This window comes from Bufo gargarizans, unplaced genomic scaffold (assembly GCF_014858855.1).
Source record: "Bufo gargarizans isolate SCDJY-AF-19 unplaced genomic scaffold, ASM1485885v1 fragScaff_scaffold_289_pilon:::fragment_2:::debris, whole genome shotgun sequence".
Taxonomy (NCBI): Eukaryota; Metazoa; Chordata; class Amphibia; order Anura; family Bufonidae; genus Bufo; species Bufo gargarizans.
The window spans coordinates 298799-325741 of record NW_025334083.1 but is presented as its reverse complement, the minus strand read 5'-3'; the positions used below and the strand labels follow the sequence as shown (position 1 = coordinate 325741).

At 43.4% G+C, this 26943-nt stretch overlaps 1 long non-coding RNA gene across 1 annotated transcript in view; it reads left to right on the top strand.

The window, feature by feature from the left end:
* The window catches only part of LOC122922370, a 32271-nt gene extending 13154 nt beyond the window's left edge, over positions 1–19117 (top strand). Inside the window, exons 2-3 of the long non-coding RNA XR_006387132.1 lie at positions 14010–14086; positions 18653–19117. This is a non-coding gene — a long non-coding RNA (uncharacterized LOC122922370). The remainder of the gene's footprint in view (positions 1–14009; positions 14087–18652) is intronic.
* Positions 19118–26943: the final 7826 nt, after the last annotated feature.

The window sequence follows — 26943 nt, the reverse complement described above, 5'->3', positions numbered from 1 at the left end:
CTGGTTCCTCGTAAAATAACACAACACCCTCTAAAATACAAGAATAGCCCCCTGAGGTGTGAAAAGCTCAAGCCGTATGTCACATAACATTAGCCAGCTTCCGCGAAAAAAAAAAAAGACTCATTCTCATGTGTTATAATTAAGGAGATACCAGGAATTACATCGTTATCATAGCAAAAGTCTTGTAATCCGACATCCGATAATCCAGATGCATCTAATTTGGGATGATGTCATCGGATCGGGTGTAAACATTTCAGGTTGTTTTGGGTGGTTGGCCCTAATAATTATGTTATATTATTATATTATCGTTTCTATTGTTTTCTATTATTATTTTCTCTATTATATTACAGTTTATATTATTTTCTATGTCTATTTATCCAAAATCTGTTATAATCCTGCATGACATATTGATGCTGGACTAATGGAATTTACTGCATTCATTAGCGGGTTCTTTAAGATTGCCATAGACATTAAATATTTTGGGAGGTCCAGTCAAATTTGGTGATCTACTTTATATTGTCAGGAGATTCTTCCAAAGTTTAGATTGGCCCTTAAAAATCTGCTATCTGTCGCTTCCTATAGATTCCCTGATAAATCCATCTGCATGTTCCTGCAGAGATTCAGCCTTGTAGGGTTATATATGGAAGGGTGCATCAAGCCCTCTACATAATATAAAAGCATGTGAAAATTGGGGTCCCTATTATAGATATTGCTTCAGGGTTCCGAAGGTTTGAAGGCTCTGCAGGGCGGGGTGTCACACGATATAGAACACAGGGCAGCATTTATGCTTCAGTGCCGACAGATGACCCCAGGTCCTCAACGTAAGTCTATATCCTTCATCAGAACAGTAATGGATATCGCTTGGTGCAAACCATAGAGGTATTGTATGTTGCACTTCATATATTAGGCTCTACCTGCACAAAGTGGGAATATTCATGCTCATACAGTATATAGAAAATAATTAAGCTCTGTCTACACTGGTTAACTTCAAGACTAAAGCTCTAATGTTAACTGGGCCATAACTAAGCATAGCTGAGGTTTTGGTCACACTCTGGTCTATAGGAGCCCAAATGTTCTTTCTGCTCCATATGTGAAGACTGAGAAGTCTAGTCAGATCTTACATTGAGGACTTGTGATCTAATCTGCCCACTATGGAAAAGAACAAAAAGTATTATGATATTGTTCCATATGTACAAGTATATAACTACTATAATACTGCTGCTATGTACAAGTATATAACTACTATAATACTGCTTCCTATGTACAAGAATATAACTACTATAATACTGCCTCCTATGTACAAGAATATAACTACTATAATACTGCCTCCTATGTACAAGAATATAACTACTAAAATACTGCCCCTATGTACAAGAATATAACTACTATAATACTGCTCCTATGTACAAGAATATAACTACTATAATACTGCCCCTATGCACAAGAATATAACTACTATAATACTAATCCTATGTACAAGAATATAACTGCTATAATACTGCTCCTATGTACAAGAATATAACTACTATAATACTGTTCTTATGTACAAGACTATAACTACTATAATACTGCCCCCTAGCTGTGAGGACGTGTGTCAGTAGCTCTCCTGAGGCTTTGGATGTCTGGAGAAAGCCCAGGGCGGGGCCACTCTGGGTGAGAATGCTCCCCAAGCAAGGCCCAGGCTTCAAGGCCTATTCTGGGAAACAATTCCCAGACCTCTCACTCCATGGATAATTATCCAAAAGTTTCTTTGGAAGGAAGGAATGTTCCGAGTGTTGCCAGTCCCAGTGCAGCAGGAAGCAAAGAAGAAAAGAAAATGTTGGAAGTAAAGAAGGAGACATCCCTGAGTAAGAGCATGGCTGCAGGTGTGCAATCCACCCCACCCGCAGGCAGACAGAGGAGAACGTCCCTGGAGAAGCAGACCATGCAGGAGAATCTGCAGCAGTCTGTCCTGATGCGGTCTGACCGCACACGCTATGGAAGTGGAAACAGCGCAAAAGTCGCCAACACAACAGATGAGACCAGAAGGAGTACTGCAGGAAGGCTTCATGGGGCCACAAGTGCGGTCACTGGGAAGAACCAGGGGCCCAGTCACCAATCTGGAGATAGTGACCTCGCAGCAGTGACCACGGCTGCACCAAGTCCAGTGCAAGGACCAAGCAGAGGGACGCCTGTAAGGAGCCATTCTGTGAGTACACTGCCGACACAGCCCCCCAATACTCAGCGTGCACCAGAACTAAGTCTGGCCGAGCGGATCCCAGCTCTGGTCAAGAGACTAGAGACTTTAAAAAAGACTAAACTACAGCTGCAGAAGCAGATAGATTGTGTGTATAAGCTAAAGGCAGCAAACCCCAACAATCAGGCTGTTCACGACAAGAAGCTGAGCTCCCTCGCTGTGCAGCTCGCTGACACTGTGCAGGACATGGAGGCTGTATTGGAGCAGATGGGACCAGTCGCTGAATCCTTCAGGAACCAGCAAAGACATGAGGAAAGACCTGCGCCAGAACCATCTCCATCTAAACCCAGGTCTCCAACCTGTCCAGATGACACCCAGCAGGCCTGTGCAAGACCAGTCCTCAGACCAGCCAGCTTCCCCTTTGAGAAAGGGAATTTGTACAGAGAAGTGGGAGAAAGTGTCCAGCACCAGCAAAGACCTGCAGAGACTCCTCAAAAGGTACCACAAGTTCCAGCAGTTTGTACTGTGAAGCAGGACTATGGACTCCAACCAGAAGGTAACTCTGCAGTAGCAGTGCAGTCACCACAAGCGCTGGGGGGCAGTAGAGAGCAGCAGGACTGTGGACTCTCGCCTAAAGGTAACTCTGCAGTAGCAGTGCAGTCACCACAAGGCCTGGGGGGCAGTAGAGAGCAGCAGGACTGTGGACTCTCGCCTGAAGGTAACTCTGCAGTAGCAGTGCAGTCACCACAAGCCCTGGGGGGCAGTAGAGAGCAGCAGGACTGTGGACTCTCGCCTGATGGCAGCAGTGCAGCAGAGAGCTCACAGGTCATGGCTCAGCAGGACTGTCTGGGCTCTGTACAGCAGGATCATACTGCCAGTGACTGCGTTGATATGACTGCATGTGATGTTACTGATGATGTTTCTGCAGAGGGGAGCGCTTCACAGTCTGTGTGGGATTTGGGGTCATCTCTAGACTCAGGTCCACCATTGGGTCAGCCTTCAGAGGCTTGTGACCCACAGAGTATTAAGGATGGTGGTGGGGAGGGGGCTGTACAGTCTGATGCACAGCACTTCCCCCCTTTAGTTACACCAGAAGTGTCAGACCCCCATAGAGCAGGCGGTCAGCAGCCACCACAGCGCCCCCAAGTTCAGCAGGAGGGTGGAACTGGTGGTGTCTCCTCTGGTAATGCCTGGAGCCGTGGGTCACCATCCTTCACATCTAATGTGAACTATACAGGTCAGGCTTTTAAGAGGAGGAACGTGGTCAGGTTCAGACATAGAGGGGCCAAGGAGGAGTTGCCTGACAGAAGGTTTGTGGTCCGTGAACTTCTGTGCCACCAAATGGGTTTCCTGCCATCTAACATCTTGGCAGTGATAAACCTTCCTGACAGGCAGGGGTATGACGTCAGTTTTAAACTCATGTCTGACCTGGACCGCTTCTGGGCTCATTTCTCCCGGGTGAGAGATGCTGATGGCTGGAATAAGTTCAGCCTCATCCCCATCTCTAGACCAGACACAGCAAGCGTCACCATAATATTCTGGAACGAGTCGGTACCCTACCAGGATATTGTTGTATGGCTAAAAAGACACTGTGACCTAATGTCAGATCTCACCAAGACCAGGGACGAGGATGGCATATGGACTGGGGGGTGGAAGGTCCTGGTAAAGTTACGGCAGGTTAACAACATTACCCAACATCTGCCCAACTCATTCTTTATTGGCCGGGAGAAAGGGGTATGCTTCTATGCGGGTCAGCCTAGAAAATGTTTTAAATGCGGAAAGGCCGGTCATATTGCGAGTGTGTGCACCCTGGTAAAATGTAATTTATGCGGGGAGATCGGCCATGTCAGCGCCACCTGCCAGAACATCCGGTGCAACCTCTGTGGTAGGATCGGTCACTCCCACAGGGACTGTCCAGACGCCTGGCATAATGTTTGTAAGGACTTCCCTGATGAGGACTTGCTGGAAGGGGCAGATGACCTAGAGGAGGAGACGCTGTTGTCAGGGTCAGCAGTGACACCGCCCGAGCCTCAGCACAATATGGGTGACAATATAGGTGACATAGTGCCTGACCAGTCCCAGCCAGGAGCCACTGAGGGGAACGGGGAGGTCACTGAGCAGGTTGTGGGCATGTCGTCTTCTGCCCCAGCGTCAATAAATCCACAGAAAAGACGGAAGAAAGACAAAACCAGCCGTAAGCCTGAGGGGGAATGGACCACAGTCCAAAAACCTTCCAAAAAGAAAGTAGACCCCGGGTCAGGTGTCATGACCATAACAAATAGGTACGGTGTCCTATCAGAGTCAGACGCTGAGGAAGAGATGGAGAGAGAGTTAAAGAGAGTGATAGATGAATTTAATGAGGACCAAGAGGGCGACCCCCCCACAAAAAGGAAACCCCCGCGAGCTAAACGTCTGTCCGAATCAGACATGGAGACAGGTGGTCGGCAGGTGGACTCAGACTCAGATCTATGATGATGGGGGTAATATCTCTGCTACTTGTGCTTTGCTTTGCTTTGATGGCTGACTTCAACCTTAAAGTGTTCTCCAGTAATGTGAACAGTGTCAGAGTGAGGAGGACCAGGCATGCGGTTTATGAACATCTAAGGTCTCTTGATGCTGATATATTCTTCCTACAAGAGACACGTTTAAATACGTTAGGACTCTTACGGGAAGCCGAGCGTGAATGGCGGTCTGGTCCATCCTTTTGGTCACTGGCTGTAGAACCAAGTGCCGGGGTCTCTATCCTCTTTAACACCAATGATGTAACTATACATAGGTTGACAGAGGTATTGATGGGAAGGTGCCTAATTCTGGAAGTTACTATTCGGGGTAGGAGGCTCCGTCTCATCAATATCTATGGTTCGCAGACAGTGACTGAAAGGATTAACCTTTATAATGAAGTGAAGCCATATCTCTTCACATCTATCCCTATCATCATGGCTGGAGATTTTAATGCCGCCAGGGCATCTAGTGACAGGACCTCTAATAGGCCTCTTACCAGAGACTCCAAGGTTCTAAACAGAATCATTCAACAGGCCGGGTTGTCAGATGTGTTTGTGCAGGGTGGTCGTAAACCAAAATTTACTTATTTTTGTGGTGAAAGAAGAAGTCGGATAGATTTAGCTCTGGTGAGTCCTACAGAGACCATTGGTGAGAAAGATGAGAAGATCGTCCCTTATTCAGACCATCTGGCCTTATATTTCTGTTTGGGTGTCACAAAGTGTTCTGGGACAGGTAGAGGGTTATGGAGACTTAATTCCAGTCTATTAGAAGACCCTTCGGTTCAGAGTCATGTTCACTCTCTTATACAGAGTCAGCTAGAGAGAGTGGACTTTTATGGCAATATGGCCGACTGGTGGGAGGATGTCAAGGATGAGATCAGATCCCTCTTAAAGAGACTGTCAGTTATAAAGGGGAAGAGTAAGTATGGCCAGTATCTCAAGCTGCGGAAAGAATTGGAGTCACTCTATTCGGCGGGAGGGGGTGACCAACAAAGGATTGACCGGCTGAAATCTGAGATGAGGCAGTATCAGTACAGCAGGTATACCTCCCTGGTTCTTGAACGGGATTATGGGACCTTAGGGTCTCCTGATCCCTTTGAGAATTGCCGGGAGCGAGTGGCAAATAAATCTGTCACCGGTCTCACTGACCCCCAGGGTGTTTTGCAAGAATCTCGGGAGGGTATCCTGGGGGTGGTGAGATCTTACTATGCTGACTTGTTTCAGAGGAAGGTTTTGGATAGTGACAAGATGACCCAATTCTTGGAGGCAACTCCGCTCCCTGATACTAATGATTTGGACTTTTCTCCTTTGACAGCAGATTTGACGGTGGCGGAGGTTAAAGAGGCCATTGATAAGTTACATCTGAAGAAGGCACCAGGTCCAGATGGGATAACAGCAGAATTCTATAAGACATTCAGAGACCTCTTGGCCCCAATCCTCGTGGATGTATATACAAATTGTTTAGAAAGTCACCTGATGCCTCCATCCATGAGAGTGTCCTCGCTGATTCTGCTGTCCAAAGGTAAAGAGCCGAGTGACATCAAGAACTGGAGGCCGATTGCCCTCTTGAATGTCGACAGAAAGATTCTGGCAAAAATTCTGTTTTCTAGATTAGTTTGTCTGTCCCCAGCACTGTTGTCAGGCTGTCAGTTTGGCACAGTAAAAGGGCGGAACATCTCTGGAGCAGTCCTCTCGATAAGGGAGATGTTTGAGAGATGTAAAGCTCTGAGGTGTGGGAGATATGTCGTGAGTCTTGACCAGGCTAAAGCCTTTGACAGAGTAGATCATGAGTATCTATGGGCCACTTTGTCAAAGTACGGTATTCCGGGGCAATTCATCGATTGGCTGAAGACTTTGTATTGCGAGGCTGAGAGCTTTCCTCTGGTCAATGGTTGGCAGGGTGATACCTTCAGGGTTGAGGCAGGGGTGAGACAAGGTTGCCCACTGAGTCCACTGCTGTATGTATTTGCCCTAGACCCATTCCTGAGGTCACTGCAGGAGTGTGATTTTCAGGGGGTGCCGGTCCCCCATTGCCTGCCCCTGAGTGTTGTTGCCTATGCGGATGATGTGACTGTAGTGATATCTGAGCCTCGTGAGGTGGAGATGTTGTCTGCAGCCATCAGAAGTTACTCGGAGGCCTCAGGGTCTCTGGTCAACCTTGAGAAGAGTCAAGCTCTTTGGATATCAGACAGTGATCCAGATTTTGATCTGCCACAATTTGTGAGAGCCTCCACCTATATTAAAATCCTAGGGGTCAAATTTGGGAGGGATGATAACGCCAAACTAAATTGGGAAGAGAAGTTGGAAGCCGGAAATGCAAAGGTTCAGCGATGGAAGAACTGGAGGCTGACCTATAGAGAAAGGGTTAAAATGTTGAAGACTTACCTGGTCCCTGTCTTCTTGTATGTCTCTGTAGTTTTTCCTTTGCCGGAATCTTTCTCCGCTAGGCTCTTTAGCCTGTTCTTCCAACTGTTGTGGGGGAACAGGTTGAACCTGATAAAAAGAGGGATCACCTACCTACAGAGGAGAGAGGGTGGGTTGGATATGCTGAATCCAAGGGTGTTCTTTGACTCCATGTTTCTAAAAGTTAATTTTGGTTGCCTGGACTCAGAAAACAGCTCCCTGTGGGTGAACAGTGTCAGGGACTGGATATTGCCTTTTGCAGAATCTTGGGTGCGAGGCGGCAGTCTCAAGAGGGGTCGATGGACGAGTGACTACCTCCCCCAGTACCTGGACTATGGGCTGAAGTGTGTGAGAAGGTGGAAGATAGAGAAGTCCTACATTGAGGGTAAGCCAAGGAAAGATCTATATGTGAGGATCTGCAGGGCTTTCTTTTGTTCTCCACTAGTCTTGAGGGATTGTGTGACTAGCACTTTACAAGAAAGTCTGAAGCTCCTCAATGGGAAACGTCTCCCCGCCAAATTCTTTGACATAGCTTGGTTGTCATTGCATGGAAAGCTATTTGTTAGGGGTAACCTAAAATTTTTGAGTGTTTCAGATAGGAACTGTCCTCTCGGTTGTCAGCAGGAGGAGACGATGGAGCACTTCATATCTGACTGTAGGGGTGGGAGGAGAATATGGGAAGAGGTGTCACAAAAGCTAAACATCCCATTACTGCAGTCCCTGACTTATCCTGACATTATCTATGCTGTTCCATCCAGAAATAGTAATGTAGACAGGGGGACAATGTACCTGATCATTTCTGTCATAAAATACTACCATTGGCACATGAGAACCCGCGTGTCTATACACAATGAGCCATTCCACCACACCACAGCCGTAAACCAAATAATGTCTGAGCTCCAGTGGGTTAAGTCATTAGAGATAAGGAGTAACCCGAATAATAGGAAATTATGGAGGAATGTGTCTTTGGTTTAAAACAGAAAATATGTTATTTTGTGTTGTTTTGTTTTTTTGTTCCCCCCCCCCTCTTCTTTTTCCTCCCCAGCAAATGTGGACTTTATCAGTTTAATATAATTCTATAGGCATTCTAGCCGAGTAGTCATTGTGTGTACAATGCCTGTTATTTTTTGGGTTTTGTATTGTAAGAATGTATTTTTATTGCATGTTTTTGTTTGTTTGTTTTCACAATAAAAATTGCCTCCTATGTACAAGAATATAACTACTAAAATACTGCCCCTATGTACAAGAATATAACTACTAAAATACTGCCCCTATGCACAAGAATATAACTACTATAATACTAATCCTATGTACAAGAATATACCTACTATAATACTGCCTCCTATGTACAAGTATATAACTACTATAATACTGCTCCTATGTACAAGAATATAACTACTATAATACTGCTCCTATGTACAAGATTATAACTACTATAATACTGCTCCTGTGTACAAGAATATAACTACTATAATACTGCACCTATGTACAAGAATATAACTACTATAATACTGCTCCTGTGTACAAGAATATAACTACTATAATACTGCTCCTATGCACAAGAATATAACTACTATAATACTGCTCCTATGTACAAGAATATAACTACTATAATACTGCCCCTATGTACAAGAATATAACTACTATAATACTGCTCCTATGTAGAAGAATATAACTAATATAACACTGCCATTATGTACAAGAATATAACTACTATAATAATGCTCCAATGTACACGCATCTAACTACTATAATACTGCCTTATATGTACACGAATATAACTACTATAATACTGCTTCTATGTACAAGAATATAACTACTATAATACTGCCTCCTATGTACAAGAATATAACTACTATAATACTGCCCCTATTTAGAAGAATATTACTGCTATAATACTGCCCCCTATGTACAAGAATATAACTACTATAATACTGCTCCTATAAACAAGAATTTAACTACTATAATACTTCTCCTATGTACAAGAATATAACTACTATAATACTGCTCCTATGTACAAGAATATAACTACTATAATACTGTCCCCTATATACAAGAATATAACTACTATAATACTGCTACCTATGTACAAGAATATAACTACTATAATACTGCTCCTATATGCAAGAATATATCTACTATAATACTGCCTCCTAAGTAGAAGAATGTAACTACTATAATACTGCTCCTATGAACAAGAATTTAACTACTATAATACTGCCTCCTATGTACAAGAATCTAATGAAACTACTATGATACTGCTTCTATGTACAAGCATATAACTACTATAATACTGCCCCTATGTACAAGAATATAACTACTATAATACTAATCTTATGTACAAGAATATACCTACTATAATACTGCCTCCTATGTACAAGAATATAAGTACTATAATATGGGGGATTCAGCCCGCACAACCCTATGCAGGTGCAGATTGCTATGGCGAAACTTACTATAATACTGCCTTCTATGTACAAAAACATAACTACTATAATACTGCCCCTATTTAGAAGAATATTACTACTATAACACTGCCCCCTATGTACAAGAATATGAAAACTATAATAATGCTCCTATGTACAAGAATATAACTACTATAATACTGCCTCCTACATACAAGAATATAAGTACTAAAATACTGCCTCCTATGTACAAGTATATAACTACTATAATACTGCTCCTGTGTACAAGAATATAACTACTATAATACTGCCTCCTATGTACAAGTATATGACTACTATAATACTGCTCCTATGTACAAGAATATAACTACTATAATACTGCTCCTATGTACAAGAATATAACTACTATAATACTGCTCCTATGTACAAGAATATAACTACTATAATACTGCCCCTATTTGCAAGAATATAACTACTATAATACTGCTCCCTATGTACAAGAATGTAACTACTATAATACTGCTCCTGTGTACAAGAATATAACTACTATATAACTGCTCCTATGTACAAGAATATAACTACTATAATACTGCTCCTATGTACAAGAATATAACTACTATAATACTGCTCCCTATGTACAAGAATATAACTACTATAATACTGCTCCTACGTACAAGAATATAACTACTATAATACTGCTCCTATGTACAAGAATATAACTATTATAATACCGCCTCCTATGCACAAGAATATAACTACTATAATACTGCCTCCTATGTACAAGAATATAACTACTATAATACTGCTCCTATGTACAAGAATATAACTACTATAATACTGCTCCTATGTACAAGAATATAACTACTACTATGCTTTTTCTGGATCGTTCTATTCATTTGGCAGTAGTAGAAGAATGGTGTATATACCGTATCTGTCTGATCTGTGCACCCTTACACCTAAAAGCAGTAAATGACCCTCTCTCGCTGCTCCCCTGGCAGATCCCATGAAGCTTTGTAAGATAAAAGTGCCGCCCACCAATTACCGCAGAATGTGGAATCTGTACATAGCACCAAAACATTGACTGAAATAGCTGCAGGAAATTTCAAATGACCCCTATACACAATGCACATATTACACATCAAAGTATAGGCCGGCAGTTCATTGCGAGGGCGAGGATTGTTTTCAGATAAAAGTGATATACTATAGAAAGCATATCTATATTTATGGGACTGTGTTACTGGAAGTGAGTGTCAGATTTTATATGCTTACACAATAGCGGTGGTATTATCACAGGAAATCATGTTGTACAGTTAACTTTATAGATGGAAGGAAACCTTAGATGTTTTATGTGTGTATAGATCTCGGTTATTGCACTTGTGCCAGCAGTCTGGTGCTCCGTTACAGCTGGTATCACCTGCTGACCACTCTTCACAGTGACTGGCGGTAATACCCGTAGGAAATAGTCAGAACAACCCAGCTCTGCTGTAATAAAATTTGAGCAGGTCAGAGCAGTGGCAATGTGTTTGAAATTACAAAAAACTTTATGTGCAACCCTGTCAATAATCCATCTGTGTAATAGCTACTAGTGTTGGGCGCAAATATTTGAATCGCGAATATCGGCACTTCGAGCATTCACGAATATTTAGTGATATATCTTTGTAATTTCAAATTTTTTTTTTCCATCAGTAACCTCCCTTCTTGCTTGTCGGCCAATGAGAAGGCTGCAATGTCTTTGTCTGAGCTTAGCAACATCCCTAGCAACCAATAGGAAAGCTGCCTCCCCCTTACTATATAAGAACCTCCCCAGCAGCCATTTTCTACGGTTTTACAGAGTTCTGAGAGAGACGGCAGTGACATTGCTGTGCTCTGTGCTTTCTACACTACATTAGATAGTTAGATAGCTTATATATATAATACAGATAGTCAGTGTAGGTTCTATCCTGATTTGCAGTGCAGGGTGTTAGGTAGTGGGATAGGTTCTGCTGTCCGTACATACATGCTACAACAATACATAGTGCACCAATCAGTAATATGTAGTCAGACCTGCTAAAATGTGAAGTTCAGAGTATTGCGCCAAAATATTTGCATCATTAGTGCCGATTAGCGCAATCGCAAATATATTGGAGCACTCTAACTGCATATAAAGCCATTTGTAATGTTCTGCCGTGCCGACCATTGTCTCCGGTCTCAGGAAACTTCTAGCCGCTTGGAAAATGTAGCAAAAGTGACCAATGCCTGTATTTCGCACGCATTGCGCCAATATTACATTGCTAATTTTCGCAATCAAAACAATAATCGTGAATTTGCGAATATATGACAAATATTCTCCCAAATATTCGTGAAATATCGTGAATTTGAATATAAACCCTGCCACTCATCACTAATAGCTACCAAATGCAATACTTATATAGACTCCAACAGCAATGCTGTCTCTTTAAGTGGCAGCTGCTTACTCTCTCCCATGTCATGCGGTGCACCTAACTTCCCTGGGCATGGACACTCTGGTTGGAGTCTCCTTAGGTGGCACCACAGTATCTCCTCTACGTGGCACTGTCTGGCATTATGTGGACAGTTACCAACAGGTACTCCCTGGTTGTGGTGTATCTATCCTCACAACTACTGCTCACGCTCTACCTTGTTTTGTCTCAGTTGCATGACCTACTTGGTTCCAGAGGCTGCCTGATCTTGGACTCAGACCGTTCTTTCATTCAGGCCTTGGATGCTCTCATGATGAGGGGGCTACGCATTCTCTTAATATCCCACAGCTCCAGCCCTGACTCTTCTGCAGTGCTCAGCTGCTTCATTCCCCAATCTAGCCCCGAGGTGGTGCACCTTTATGGTTAATGTCACTCACCTCCACTTCTAGCTAGCTACACTCGGGAATCTGCAGCATCTTCCAGCTTGCAGCAGTGGCATTTCTCTCTCTTAACAAGTGGTGTCTGACCATGAGGCTCTGCTTTCACTTCTGTTTATCCTCTCAGAGGAACATACTAGCTTGCGTGAGGACACTGCTGGTATAACCCTTATGCTAAACCCAGACTCAGTCCAGACTCAACCCTTCAGTGCCACCAAGGATTCACAGTGCAATGCACATCACATATAGTGCGTTTACTACTGGAACCCTTCTGGTTCATCAGTAATCAGTGCAAACCATCTGTAAGGCCCCTTGACACTTTTCCCAAGGTATATCATTCTTTCGAGGTGTCAGAACACTGTCAATAGATGCCTCTAAAGGGGTCAACAATAACCGATAGCACCAGAAAAATGAAAAAGATGTGAGACTAAGCTGTTGTCAACCAAATCATTGAAAGTACTGTACCAAATGTGTGCTGAAGAATTTCCTATTATACAGTACCTGTACAATGGTCAGAACTCAGTTTGTCTGATACAGAGCTCCAAAGCGCCGAGCCCAGTGACGTCCGATGCTCGCTCTTCCCTCAGTCAGCAGGGAAGAGCGAGCATCGGACGTCACTGGGTTCGGCGCATGCCCAGTGACGAGGATGAAGCTCCTGCCCTCAGTCTCCTGCTGATCGCACAGGCGCAGCCCTCAGTGGGTACTGCGCCTGTGCGAGAGTTCGTTCGGCGTGAGGGAGGGGGAGGAGAGGCTGTGGCAGGCTGGGGGCGGTTAGACAGTGCAAGGAAGGCGGGCTGGGCACTGTAAGAGGGGCGTTACTGGGCTCTCTAAGAAGAACAAAACGCCCCTCTGGGCACCTTCAGGACACATTTGCATATCAATAAAAGTCGTTTTTTGGAGTAACTGCTGGACGGATTACAAGATAAAAGAGCACAGCCTAATCCAGGTAAGCTGTGCTTCATGGCTGCTTTAAAATCGTTTTTTGGCTTAGGGGAGGTGACAGAATCCCTTTAAAGGCTATGTACACCTTCTAGGGCATATTCTATGATTGCATATTACTTATTTTGGGTCTTTATTAAACATATTCAGCCATTTCTAAGTTACAGGGGTTAAAAAATCAGTCTGTTTGCAAGCCATCTCTTTCTGTTTTCTTTCAATCCAGTCACCTGATGGCTCCTGTGTAGCTATCATCTCTGATCTCCTGACCTCTTAACCACTTATTTAAGCCACATTCTTATCAGTAAGATTAGAACTGAGCCATAATGAGTGTTTATAAGGTCAGAGAGCAGAGAGAGAGAGAGTCCATCAGCTCCTGGTCTGGCGGAAAAGATGGAAAATCCAAAGGGTTCTACTAGAGCATGTCATATTTTGCCATATTATTAATAAAGACCAATTTAAAAATATTTTTTTTAGCAAAAAATTAGTACAATGCAAAAATGAAAAAAATAACTAAATAAATGCCTGCAAAGGTGTACATAGCCTTTAACTATATGTCGATGAAGAGGCTTTGGAGCTCTGTATCAGAAGAACAAAGTTCTTACCACCATAAAGATATATGAGGAAGCTATTCAGGACGGATTCATGGACACATTTAGTTAAAAAAATAAAAGTTGCATACAGATAGACAATTCCCTTACGTTGTATACGAGAAGCCTTTTTCCTGCCCGCAGGTTGTGAACTGTGATGAACTACAAGCGGCTGCGTCTTAATTGCCACTTACGCCTGGGGGAAGATGTCTTTATAGCAGGTAATATAATCAGAAGATTCTTCACAATAGCTCCTTATAAAACGTCTTTTACAATTGTGTAAACTGTGAATATAAAATATTTAAAGGCCTGTATAACTCACAGCATTCAGCTACTGCTCCTCCGAAGGGCTTTACACTCTCCAAGGTGCTGAGAGGGACAGGCTGGTCAAGCCGGCAATTTCTTTTTCAGAAAATTGTACTTTTATTTTTAGATCTGACCAATTTATTCCTTATAATAAATCCACCAGCTGCTGCAGAACCTCACTTTGAAGTTGAAGTAAGATCTTCACTGATTGAATAATACGAACCGCATTCTTTTTCTAGATGCTAGCTATATTGTGCTCCGTATAGTACCCCTCTCCATGCAATGCCAACCATAGTGTGTATCATCCATTGCTGAACATGGTGCGTATTCATAGAATGTGTGGTCAAATGCAGTGCCAATCACAATGTGCCACCTAAACTGTTCCTGAACTTACTCATCCACGTTCCAGCACACAGATATTCCAGGAGGTTTGCCATTCCGAGCATTCAGGCTCCTTCTGGTTGGCCAATCAGTGAGCATGGATGCTAGGCCAATCAGGTCCTTGACTCAGCCTCCAATCCCAAATCTATTCAGGGGATTTAAATCAGACAGCTAATGCTTGTCAGTGCTTGTGATTTTTTTTTATTCCAGGCTCCAGTTTGTTTTTTTGCTCTGAAATGTGCTGCCTTTCTGTTCCTGTGAACTGACCTAGGCTTATTTCAGGATTTACCCCTTGTCTACTGATTAGACCTCTACTGATTCTCTTGGCTTTGACTGCTTAACTTGTTCCTGGATTAACCCCTTGTCTACTGATTAGGCTTCTACTGATTCTCATGACTTTTACTGCTTAGCCTGTACCTGGATTAACCCCTTATCTACTGATTAGGCTTCTACTGATTCTCCTGTATTTGACTGTTTAACCTGTTCCTGGATTAACTCCTTGTCTACTGATTAGGCTTCTGCAGATTCTCCTGGCTTTGGCTGCTTAGCTTGTTCCTGGATTAATCCCTTGTCTACTAATTAGGTTTCCACTGATTCTCCTGGCTTTGAATGCTTAGTCTGTACCTGGATTAACCCCTTGTCTACTGTTTAGGATTCTACTGGTGATGACTGCTTAGCTTGTTCCTGGATTAACCCCTTGTCTACTTATTAGGCTTCTACTGATTTTCCTGGCTTTGACTTCTTAGCTTGTTCCTAGATTAACCCCTTGTCTACTGATTAAGCTTCTACAGATTGTGGTGGCTGAGTAGTAGAGTCCCCAGTGCAGAAGCTGGTTATATTCCATATGAAGAAAAGTGGGCTGAAAAAATACATCAGTCAGATAAAAAGAAAATAAAGGAGGAGGCATTCAACTTTAGATAAGTTCTCAGAATGAATTCAGACCACAGAACAGTTCCAAAAATGAATGCATCCCCCAGACCAGACACCAAGATTAATACAGACCTCAGACTAGACCCTTCAATAAATTTAATTCAAAGACTATACCCTAAATACCTGTCACGGTCTCTCCCGTGACAGGGGTCAGAAGACCTAAGAGACTGGCTGCATGCAGTGGCGTGACTAGGGTGTTTGTCACCCGGGGCGGGTCCTTTTTCTGCCCCCCCCCAATACTTTAAAAAAATTGTACCCCCCTCACAGTAGTATTGCCCTCATTGTGCCCTCTCACAGTAGTTATGACCACATTGTGCCCCTCTCAGAGTAGTTATGCCCTCTCTGTGCCTCTTTCCCAGTTGTAATGCCCTCTTTGTGCCCCCTTCACAGTAATAATCCCTATTGTGTCCCCTTCATAGTCATAATGCCCGTTGTGCCCCCGTTATAGTAATGAGGCCCACTGTTTCCCCTTCATAGTAATAATGCCCATTGTGCCCTCTTCACAGTAATGGCCATTGTGCCCCCTTCACAGTAATGCCCACTGTGCTAGTAATGCCCTCTGTGCCCCCTCCATAGTATAAATCCCCATTGTGCCCCCTTCACAGTAATAATGCCCTCTGGCTTTGTGCCCCCTCCATAGTAGAAATGTCCATTGTGCCCCCTTCACATTAGTAATGCCCTCTGTGCCCCCTCCATAGTAGTAATGCCCTCTGTGCCCCCAGCCCCCAGCTGTTTGAAGAGAGGGCAGCGCTCATATTAGAGCTGCTTCCTCTGTTCTGTTCACCTGCTTGCCGTAGCATTTGCAGTGATGAGCAGGTAAACAGAGCAGAGAAGGCAGCGCTCATACAAAAAAATAAAAATAAGCGGACAACCCCTTTAAAGACATACTTGGAAAACATTACATACAGCGCTACAGAACATACAGGGTCATACAGCCCCACATATGTACCTCTTACATCCAGTGACTTCTCTTCTCTGATGTAGACATTCTCTTTCCTCTTCTTCTCCTGTCAGAACAGACCGCCATGGTGACTTCTTTCAGCCGCGCCTCGTCTCTGCAGAGTTTAACAAACAGACATCTTATTTTCTTACTTTTCCAGTTTTAAACCTCAGATCAGACCCCCATTAGACCACCATGTAACACCTTGACCCAATATCAGACCTCAGATAAGACCCCCATTAGTCCTCCAGACCCCATTAGACCTCCAGACCCCCATATAAGACCCCCATTAGACCTCCAGACCCCATATCAGACCTCCAGACCCGCATATCAGACCTCAGACCAGAACCCCATATCAGACCTTCAGACCCCTATTAGACCTTCAGACCCCCATAGCTGACCCCTATTAGACCTCTTGACCCCCATTAGACCTCCAGACCCCCCAGTTAGACCTCCAGACCTGCCAGTCGGACCTCCAGACCTGCCAGTCGGACCTCCAGAGCCCCCAGTCAGACCAGACCCCCCAGTCAGACCTCCAGACCCCCATTAAACCCCTCCAGACCCCCAGTAAGACCTCCAGACCCCCAGTCAAACCTCCAGACCCCCCATTAGACCACTCCAGACCCCCAGTCAGACCTTCAAACACCCCCAGTCAGACCTCCTGACCCGCCCAGTCAGACCTCCAGACCCAACCAAGAGTCAAACGGGGAATTTATCATTCCCTCTATGCCCTTTCTCTGGGGTAAAAAAGTTGCAAACCCATGTTTGCAATTTTATAAACACCACTTGCGGCAAATTTTGGCGTAAGTGAGGTTTCTACACTGCCCCTGCCACTTTCCCAAAAAAAGGTGTGGCGAGGGTGGGGAGGAGCCAGGACCAGAGATGTGCCTAATTTATGACAAGGCATGCGACCTTCTTGTGTAGAATGTGATTCAACGGATGCAAGGTAAAACTGGTGTGTGTGAAGATAATATTGACCTGCGTGTGGACAAGCTTAACCAATTGTGTTTTTGCTGCTGCTGCAAAGTAAGTTTGAGCGAACCTGAAGATGTTAATTATCCTGAGACTGACCAACAGACTGGACAGCACTGGAAGCACTGGAGCTTTGGGACCGTACTCTTGTTGTGGCAGGGAATTGCGTCCCAGTCATTCACAGCAGCAAGGTTGGAAGGGCAGGAGCTGACCGATTGTGACCCATTGATGATTCTGATATTAATTCTGTTCTGCAACCATCAAGTTTATTGTGCCTTTAATAATATTCTTCAACCACTAAGCATTTGTGCCACTGTCATGGAAAGAACTCATGCCATATGATCAACTGTTATATTCTGATACCATTCAATTAAAGGTGCCCAAATTCAGAGGAGTACATATTGGGTGTGCAGAAGTAGCACTAGCACCCTAACCCTGGTGATGCTCAAATGTCCCCTTTCCACATAAAAATGCACCAGTATTATAAATAGTAGCTGAGGTGCCTTGTTACAGCTTTGCATTTGGGCCGAGAAACTTCAGGTTACACCTCTGGGCGAATTACTTTAAGTGAGAGCCCTTGCATGTTCGATAGTTTTATACATCTAATGCATTCACATTGCTCCCTATCCCAATGCTGGGCACATTTAAAGGGTTACTGTCCTTTTTTTAAATTTTATTTAATATTTTTATTTTTTATTTTTTTCTGAGTGTTTAATACTGATGACCTATCCTCAGGATAGGTTATCAATATCAGATTGACGAGGATCTGACACCCAGGGCCATGGTGCTCCGGTGAGTGCCGCGGCCTCCTCAAAGCTTAGCGAGCACAGTGCCATCCATTGGATAGCTGCCATGCTTGGTACTGCAGCTTAATCCATTCACTTGAACAGGACTGAGCTGCGTCTAAACCATGTAACCGATGAATGGAATGTCGTTGGCCTCTTCAAACAGGAGTTGGACCCCGCCGACCTGATATTGATGACCTATCCAGAAAATAGGTCATCACTGTTGGAATCTCAGAAAACCCTTTTAACCCCTTGATGCATTTAAGTGATTTGTGTCTCGTTAAGACTTGTGATATAGTCTCGCACGGACAAGAATGCCATCTGTGACGTTCTTTGGTGATGTCACTTGCTCTGTTGGTTACAATGGCACAAATCGCCCCCTAGTGTTCCGAGCTGAGTAATGCAGTGTCAAACTGACAAAATCTTCTTTGAAAGCAGCTTTATTAATCCACTACCTCACATTTCCCCTTCAGTTTCATTCAAGGCCGTGACCTGGTGTAGGGTCTCTGCTTATCGGAAATCTGCTTCCATCCTGTTCTTTGTTACAGCCCGGAGTAAACAGTGGGAGGCAGGAGCTCAGGAAAGTGATCCTGGCCTTGCTATGGATGCTGGACGGAAGGTATCAGCTGAGTGCTCAGCAGTAGAGGAACGTACGGGAAATTACTAAATACAGAGGAGAAGACAACACTACCATATACAGTATGCCTGTCATCTGGAAATTAGATGCTGGGGTTTGTAGTTCTGCAGAAGCAATGTTAACTGCCTGTTGCATACAGTTGTACGCTTTCAAGAATTTAAAGGACAGGGGGGTGCATAGAAAATATATCTGGGGACAAAGAGTAATGATGCCATAATACTGCATGCAATTATGCGTAAATAATACACCCATATACTTCCAAATTACAGTGTCATAAAATGCCATACTGTGAAAACATAATACTGCTATACAGTTCTCAATAAAAAGTTCTATAAAGGCTGTTAAAAGTTTTTTTTTCTTATCAATATCAGATCGATAGGCGTTCAACACCCGAGACCACCGTCGATCAGCTGTTTGAGGAGGCCACGGTGCTCCAGTGAGTGCTGCTGCAGCCTAGACTGGTTTCACATCTGTGTTTGGCTGGTCCGGCAGAGAATGCCGGGGATCGACCGGACAAAAAACGTTGAATGCAGACGTTTTTGCCTGGCCGATTTTCAGCATATTTGCTAGGTAGTAGCCAAATCTCTGCCAGACCTCGTTATAGTCAAAGGGGTCCTGCAGGCAGGCGGCAGTATCCAGCAATTCCAGATCTGGAGAACTTGAGAACATGGAGGCAGCCGCAGATGTGAAACTAGCTTTACCAAACACAGTGCCGCCCATTGGATAGTGGCTGTGTTTGGTATTGCAGCTCAATCATATTTACTTGAATGGGACTAAGCTGCACCTAGGCCATGTGACCAATAAGCATGACCATGGCCTCTTCAAGCGGCTCTTCGGTAGGGGTGCCGCGAGTCAAACCACCACTGATCAGGTATTGATGACATATCCTGAGGATAGGCTATCAATATCAAAATCCCAGAAGACCCTTTTAATAACGGTGCCGCCATGAGATAAGTTCTCTCTAAATTGTGCTGCTGATTGGGTGGAGCACATAATATCACAGTATTTTGGCTAACGGCTTTCATTGCACTACTCTTAGAATGGCTCCATTTATGTAACCTCAGTCACCTAACCATATAGACTCTGCCTACTTCTGGTCTGTCTTGGTACCCAAACGAAACACTGCCGGCGGGGCATAACTACCTTAGTGGCAGACCATGTGACTGCTATGGGGCCCAGGGCAAGAGGGGCCCAGTCTTACTTGGGATCATCTCCTCTTCTTCTGGAGGTGAAAACTTGGTTAGGACACTACCCTCTAAAGCAGGTATCAGCAACCTTCGGCACTCCAGCTGCTGTAAAACTACAACCCCCAGCATGCAAACATGCTCAGATGTTCTTCTAACTCCCACAGAAGTGACTGAAGCATTCTGGGAGTTGTAGTTTCTGAACAGCTGGAGTGCCGGAGGTTTCTGATCCCTGCTCTAAAGGAACATATTTTAGCAAATAAGGGCGGTGCCCAAATTGCCCAAGGTGAATTGAAAGGGGTTTAGGCGGAAACCCTTCTGTCCTGTGTGGAGGGCCTGGTTTGATCCTTGCTATGGGGCCCTTACTTCTCTATGTACACCACTGACTGCCGGCGTATTGTCATAAGCTGCATGCAGATGCACACATTCAATTCAAATCTCAAAATTACCATAGTATCATTCGAAAAAAAAATTGCTCAGGCTTACCGACTCCACTAATTAGCTTCCCATCAGCTGACGGCAACTAACCGAATATGTTCTCGGCACAAAGCACTGTCCGATACCTCTTAAATTTCTTCTTTCTCCCAGGTAGCCCCCTACATGCTGCCTCCACTCAACTTCCTCTCTACCACTCCAATTCATTTCTCATATTCTTGCATACAAGTCCCTTCTTGTGCTTCCCTTCAATTTAGCACAGCTCAGTCTACAGTCGTGGCCAAAAGTTTTGAGAATTACATAAATATTGGAAATTGGAAAAGTTGCTACTTAAGTTTTTATAATAGCAATTTGCATATACTCCAGAATGTTATGAAGAGTGATCAGATGAATTGCATAGTTTCTCTTTGCCATGAAAATTAACGTAATCCCAAAAAAACCTTTCCACTGCATTTCATTGCTGTCATTAAAGGACCTCCTGAGATCATTTCAGTAATCGTCTTGTTAACTCAGGTGAGAATGTTGACGAGCACAAGGCTGGAGATCATTATGTCAGGCTGATTGGGTTAAAATGGCAGACTTGACCTGTTAAAAGGAAATCATTGTTCTTCCATTGTTAACCATGGTGACCTGCAAAGAAACGCGTGCAGCCATCATTGCGTTGCATAAAAATGGCTTCACAGGCAAGGATATTGTGGCTACTAAGATTGCACCTCAATCAACAATTTATAGGATCATCAAGAACTTCAAGGAAAGAGGTTCAATTCTTGTTAAGAAGGCTTCAGGGCGTCCAAGAAAGTCCAGCAAGCGCCAGGATCGTCTCCTAAAGAGGATTCAGCTGCGGGATCGGAGTGCCACCAGCGCAGAGCTTGCTCAGGAATGGCAGCAGGCAGGTGTGAGGGCATCTGCACGCACAGTGAGGCGAAGACTTTTGGAAGATGGCCTGGTGTCAAGAAGGGCAGCAAAGAAGCCACTTCTCTCCAAAAAAACCATCAGGAACAGATTGATCTTCTGAAGAAAATATGGTGAATGGACTGCTGAGGACTGGGGCAAAGTCATATTCTCTGATGAAGCCTCTTTCCGATTGTTTGGGGCATCAGGAAAAAGGCTTGTCCGGAGAAGAAAAGGTGAGCGCTGCCATCAGTCCTGTGTCATGCCAACAGTAAAGCATCCTGAGACCATTCATGTGTGGGGTTGCTTCTCATCCAAGGGAGTTGGATCACTCACAATTTTGCCCAAAAACACAGCCATGAATAAAGAATGTTACCAAAACACCCTCCAACAGCAACTTCTTCCAACAATCCAACAACAGTTTGGTGAAGAACAATGCATTTACCAGCACGATGGAGCACCGTGCCATAAGGCAAAAGTGATAACTAAGTGGCTCAGGGACCAAAACGTTGACATTTTGGGTCCATGGCCTGGAAACTCCCCAGATCTTAATCCCATTGAGAACTTGTGGTCAATCCTCAAGAGGCGGGTGGACAAACAAAAACCCACTAATTCTGACAAACTCCAAGAAGTGATTATGAAAGAATGGGTTGCTATCAGTCAGGAATTGGCCCAGACGTTGATTGAGAGCATGCCCAGTCGAATTGCAGAGGTCCTGAAAAAGAAGGGCCAACACTGCAAATACTGACTCTTTGCATAAATGTCATGTAATTGTCGATAAAAGCCTTTGAAACGTATGAAGTGCGTGTAATTATATTTCACTACATCACAGAAACAACTGAAACAAAGATCTAAAAGCCATTTAGCAGCAAACTTTATAAAAACTAATATTTGTGTCATTCTCAAAACTTTTGGCTACGACTGTATAGTAGCAATAATAGCTTGTATTTCAACTAGGCCAACCCATGAATCTCTGCTGACCACACAATAGTCCTCTATTCTTTGGTAGTTTTCACCCTGCCCAGCTAATTGACTCCCTACTACGACTAATCTTGTTAGAGCAGCCTCATCTCTCACACCATGTGGCTTCAGCCACACACTGCTGCATATTCCCTGCATGAAGCCCTGAGACGTTCTGTAACAGTGACACCTAGTGTCATGAGTGAGTGCTACAATATACATTAAATGACAAGTAAAAAGGGTTGACCACAGCATGACAGCGCATTTCAATATAATACAGTAAACATGGGCAGAAAACCCAACACAAAGTACTTACCGTCATTCCTGCAAAGGGGGAGAGTCCTGAAAATTAAATGGGTTTTATCATCTCATATCATATCATACGATATGCCACCACTGTTAGATAGGAGTGGGTCCCACCTCTGTGATCCGCACAAATTTCCAGAACAGGCTTCTGAAACTGAATAAGAGTGTTCTGTGCAGGCTCGGTCCATTCTTTTCTATGGGACTATTTTCAAAGCTCAGCAATTTTTGGAAGTATCATAAAAGTAGACCGAGAAAACGCTGCGCAAGCACGGCCACCAATCCGTGTACCTCTATGGGTCTGCCAGAAATGGCGAAGTCAAAAAGCCAAATGCTTGGCTATTTTCGGAACTTCCATAGAAAATAATGGATGGTGGTCTCACATGCGCGTCCGCCCTCCATTAACTTTGGGGGTCTCATTCTGGAGATGAGAGTGGATCCCAGAGGAGAGACTCACACTTATCTGACATTGGTGGCATATCTTAGCGACATGCCACTAATGTCTGTGGCAAGACAACCCCTTGAAAGAAAATGTCATGAATATTAACCATGGAAAACCCTAATACACTATCCCCACCCCCGTCCAGTCTTTAAACATAAGCTGATTGTGGAACTACAAGTCTCAGGGATCTTTGCTTTGATGATAACAGGCCAAGGAAATGGGAAGAAATGTAATAAATGTAAATGATTATTTGTTCTGGAAACCGGTCCCCTCCACCTTCCTGCGCGGTGACACGCAAACTGTAATTTCTTGAGAACAATTGGGATTCAATTTCCTTTAATATTTTTGTCCTGCGCGGAGGACAATGCACTTCATGCAATCGATGCTTGAGTTCTATCAGAACGTCTGAATCTTTGTCTCGGGGTGATTAGACGGTTCCGCTTTTTTACTGACTCACTTCTCCTGATTTGCACTTTTTTCACTCGAGTCAATAGATGCTGACAGAATAGGAAATGTAAGGGCTAATAATAGATTTCAGGCAGAAATATGCTTTATTCCTATGGCTTCAGCCCTATTCATAGGAGGACATTGAGAAACGTTAGCACGTAGACAGCAGTAGGGGCCACAGGGGCTGTGATTTACCATACAATGCAGGTGAGGGCTCATTTTTGTGGAGCAATTAGTAATTTCCAGTGATTCCATTTTTGGGTGTGTATGACTTACTTTGGGAGTTTTGGGACGCGGCAGTGCAAATATATATTTTTTGTTTATTTGTATTATGAGGAAATAATTTAATTTTTTAGTTTTTCTATATTTTTTTAAAACTTTTTTTTAAATTCAAATGATCTCCAGTTTAAGATCTCCAGTGGCCATCTTTTCTTCTGTGTGCATGTCCCAGACTTGGGATTAGTTGCAATACCTATCATGACGGCAAGGCAGGCAGTAAAAAAATCTATATAGAAGACATGCTAAGGTCAAGAGAGACAGAGGAGGGTCAGAGTCAGTAATACAGGAAGAGGTTTGGTACACGGGCACATGGTCAGAATAGCGCACCTTCACATCTCCCTGGTGAAAGGTGCCTTAGGTACCCCCAGATCTCGAGTCATTGATTGGTGAAAATGCAGAGCAGGTGTGCTAGCCCTTTAAGAGCCTACAGGTGTGCTCACAGGGAAACAAGCCTAGCAGCCCAACACAGGCTGAAGCCTCCAGTGGGGAAGAGGAGTCCAGTGAACAACCCTGCTAGAAGAGGGCTGGTATGGGCTGGCCATAGAGCAACATTAGAAGGTTAAGTGATCTCGGGCCTACGTTCGCTCTGGTGGCAGGTGTAAAGCACCACCATGACACATAACAGTCCTGTCCTCATTGAGGCTCACAATCGAAATTCTAAATTAGCTTACCTGTATATTTTTGGGATGTGGAAGGAAATTGGAATACCCATAGGAAACCGACACAAACAAAGGGAAAACATACAAACCTCATACAGTTGTTTCCCTTTATTTGGATTGGAATTCAGGATTCGCAACATGGCAAAAACAATCAAACTGCTCACCTTCACAGCAACTCCAGGCTTAGATTTGTCACCAACCCTTCAGAATCATTCACTTGAAAGTGAAAGTTACTAAAAAAACATGACATAAAAAAAAAAAACCCTATAAAAGATGTGATTAATCAGAAGGAAATTTATCAAAATCAGATCAGAAGAATTTGTTTGCAGGAGTAGAACATTGAAGTCCTATCCTTGGATACCTAATCGGTGGGGGTCCAACCCCTTAATTGGAGATGATAAATTTAAAAAATTTGGACCTTGTGCCACAGAAGAAAATAAATAATAAAAAGTAAATAATAAAAAAATATTGTCTTACTAGTGACAATACGGGAGTGTTTATTTTCAGTCTTTTCTGTATCGTCTTACAGAACACTTGGCAGCAAATACATTTCAAATTGAATAAAGGATTATTTTCACAAACAATAAAAAATGCTAATGACTTTTTCTTCCCTGTTTTACTTTTTTCATCAATGGAACCTCTTTGGAAATCAGAGAAGTACAGTATATCCCGGCCTTTGACATCATTGATTTGTGTGCTGGCAACTGCTCTTTAAAGATGATCAGAGTCTAAGAAGTCCCATCTGGCTCGGCAGAAGTCCCCATTCCATATGGCTCGTTCCTGGAGATTTTGGCATTTTGTAAAACAATAGTCATCCTCCAGTTGAAATAGAACTGTGTCAGTGCCCTGCTGTGATAATTGACTGCAGAATTAGTTAAATTGCTAACAGGACAGTGATGAAAAGGACTACTGTGCAGGGACTATTGGCATGTTGACAGCTCAGGCTGCAGAGAGAAAAGGCCAATGAAGCTATTGTTTCTTAAAGTGTTTTTCATGTTTTCTTTATTCCTGTCTCTCTTCCTAGAAATCTGCGCTTACTTGCCGAAGATCGCCATTGTTGCATTTTGATGTACTTCTATAGAGTATAGCTATGTTAAGAGGCCTAAGACTAGAACATAGCTTGGGATATCAGACCTAAGCCTAGAGCATAGATATGGTAAGTGACCTATGGGCTGTATTACATAAAGCGATGTAGCAGACGATTGTTGGGAGGGAAGCGTTTCCATTCATCTCCTCCACAGTATGGGGAGGAGGGATTGTTATACCATCGCTTGTCTCCATGCAGACTAGTTAGGCAGCAGCAGATCTTCAGAAGATGAAACAATCTGCCGCCGACAAATCGGGATGTTTTAGCAATCTGAAGGATCACACTTGCCAGATGAATGAGTGTTTGCTTGTTCATCGGGTAATCAACGGCAGTATTACACTGCCAGATCATTGCTAATGAGCGTTACTACGAACACTTGTTACCGATGATCTGGCCGACAATCGGCCAGTCGGCCAGTGTAATACTAGCGTAAGCCTAGAACATAGATATGGTAACAGACCTAGGACTAGAAACATAGATACAATAATAGACCTAAGCCTAGAACATATAATGCAATGGAAAAAAAACTAGAAAATATATATAAAGACTAGAACATATATATGATAACAGACCTAAGTCTAGAACATAGCTAATGTGCCAGACCAGAGCCTAGAACATAGATATGGCAACAGACCCAAATCTACAGCATATACAGTATAGGATGACAGACCTTAGAAAACAGATACTGTACCGGATCAAAGACTAGAACATAGATACGATAACAGATCTACGCCTAGAGCTTGTTCATCGGTGATCTGTGGCACCTTTAGATGGGCAGATTTTCAGGAACAGGCATTCGTAGGAATGTTTGTTCCCGGTAATCGGCCTTAACATCAGGCCGTGTAAATCCAGTTTAAGCTCAGATATAGATGAGTAACACAGCCTAGAACATAGATATAGTAACAGACCTAAGCCTGGAAAATGGATATGGTAGCAGAAAGTCCAACTAGCAGGATCCTCACCAGCCCTCAAAATGACCACTGGTTGAGCACGTCTTCTCCTTTGCAGATTTTCCCTGCAAGATGATGCTGCCGGCCATCAGGGAACTAAAACACACAAACCTGGTCACTTCAATGCAGCTGTATTAAAATTTGTGCAGGAAACCATGACATCGCTAGATATTGAAAAGCTTAAGAGACCCTTGTCGTTTTATTCTTATGATTTTGGGCAGCAGTATTAGCTAATTATATTCTAATTCATAGGGCAAGTATTATTGTAGTTATATTCTTGTACATAGGAGGCAGTATAATAGTAGTTATATTCTTGTACATAGGAGCAGTATTATAGTAGTTAGATTCTTGTACATAGGAGCAGTATTATAGTAGTTATATTCTTGTACATAGGAGCAGTATTATAGTAGTGATATTCTTATACATAGGAGCAGTATTATAGTAGTTATATTATTATACATAGGAGGCAGTATTATAGTAGTTATATTCT